Consider the following 2000-nt stretch of genomic DNA (forward strand, 5'->3'; position numbering starts at 1 on the left):
ACCCAGGTGCCCCCAAACCTACTTTTTTTAAAGATCAACTGTGTCATATAACACAACACAATCTCATAGAAGTGATATCTAATTACATTTACAGAGCCTGGAGATTAGGACCTGGAATCCTGGGGGCTACTTGTAGAAAGTCTACCCACCTACCTACCACATCTATTAATGTTCGTTTTGACATATACTGCCCCCTTTTGGGGACAAATCACCAGTACAACATGGATTATGTCCACTATTGGGTGAAGAACAGCATTTCAAATGTCCAGTAAAGGAAGCCTCAGCTTCCTAGACCATAAACATTTATCCCCCATAATTTGGATGTTAGTAAATCATCCACAGCCCTCAATATCTATACATGGTATCAAAACTCCAGTGGAAGTCAGACTGATGTACAAGAGATGACCAACCTAGACACAACAGTGCTTTCTTTTTTAAGTCATATGAACTGTATATACTCTGCATTGCTAATGGTGCTACTTTGGGCTTAATACGTGATCTTGAAATTTGAGGGGTAATCCATTAATTTCCATAACAGGTATCTAAATGACTGTTACTAGAATAAGATAATGTGAATTCTAGAAGTGGTATAATTTTTCCAATTTTTAATATATGTGGAAGTAGATTATGTATTCTAAAGATAGCCACAACAATACTTCCCATCATATATGCCTGTCAGGTTTTGCTTCACGTATTTTGGAGCTCTGCCGTTAAGTGCATATATGTTTAGAATTGTTATATCTTGATGAACTAACACTTTTATCGTGATTGAAGTTGCCTCTCTGTCTCTTCCAACAATTTTGTCTTAAAGTCTATTTTGTCTGATATGAGAAGTCACTCCAGCTCTCTTTTAGTTATTGTTTACATGGTTTTTCCACCCTTTAACTTTTAACCTATTTGTGACTTTGAATGTAAAGTATGTCTCTTGTAGCCAGCATACAGTTGGACCATATTTTTTTATCCATTCTAATTTCTGCATTTTGAGTGTTTAATACATTTACATTTAATGTGATTACTAATAAGGTAGGATTTATGCCTGCCATTTTGCTATTTTCCGTATATCTTACATCTTTTTTGTTCTTCTATTCCTCCACTACTGCCTTCTTGATATTTTCTAGTGTACCATTTTATTCCCTTATTTACTGTATTTTTGAGTTATTTTACTATAACATTTACTATTATTTTACTTTTATATTTCATATTTTTATGGTTTTGAATTATTTTCTTAGTGGGTGACCCTGCAATGACAATTATCTTCTTGACTTAAAACAATCTAGCTTGGATTAATACAAATTTAATTACAATAGTATACAAAAATTGCTCCAGTTTATCTCCATTCCATTTCTCATCCTCTGTGCTATTGTCATACAAATTACAGCTGTTTGCCCTGTACAGCCATGGACATTGTCTGCCCATCAACAAAGAATTATAAACACTGCTTTACACAACTGTCTTTTAAATCAAAGAATTATAAGCAAAAAATACATGTGTCTATTTTTACCTATAGAATTACTTTTACCAGTACTCTATTTCTTCATGTGGATTTGATTAACTGACCAGAGTCCTTTTGTTTCAGTCTGAAGGATTCCCTTTAATATACCTTGTTGGGTAGGTCTGCTGACAGATTCTCTCAGTTGTTTGTTTTTGTTGTTGTTTTTAATTGGGGAATGCCTTAAATTCTCCATTTTTAATGGACAGTTTGATGAATAAAGAATTCTTGGTTGACAGTCTTTCTTTTTTATATAAAAAAAAAAAGATTTTATTTATTTGAGAGAGAGTGCACACCAGCAGGATGGAGGGGCAGAGAAAGAGGGAAAAGCAGGCTCCCTGCCGAGCAGGGAGCCCTACATGGGGCTCGATCCCAGGACCCTGAGATCATGACCTGAGCCGAAGGCAGATGCTTAAATGACTGAGCCACCCAGGTGTCCCTCTTTCAGTACTTTAAAAGAAGGCATCCCACTGCCTTCTACCCTCCGTGGTTTCCAACAAGAGATCAACTA

This window comes from Eumetopias jubatus, unplaced genomic scaffold (genome assembly GCF_037043125.1).
Source record: "Eumetopias jubatus isolate StellerSeaLion01/CBP00866 unplaced genomic scaffold, mEumJub1_p1.0 scaffold_11, whole genome shotgun sequence".
Classification (NCBI taxonomy): domain Eukaryota; kingdom Metazoa; phylum Chordata; class Mammalia; order Carnivora; family Otariidae; genus Eumetopias; species Eumetopias jubatus.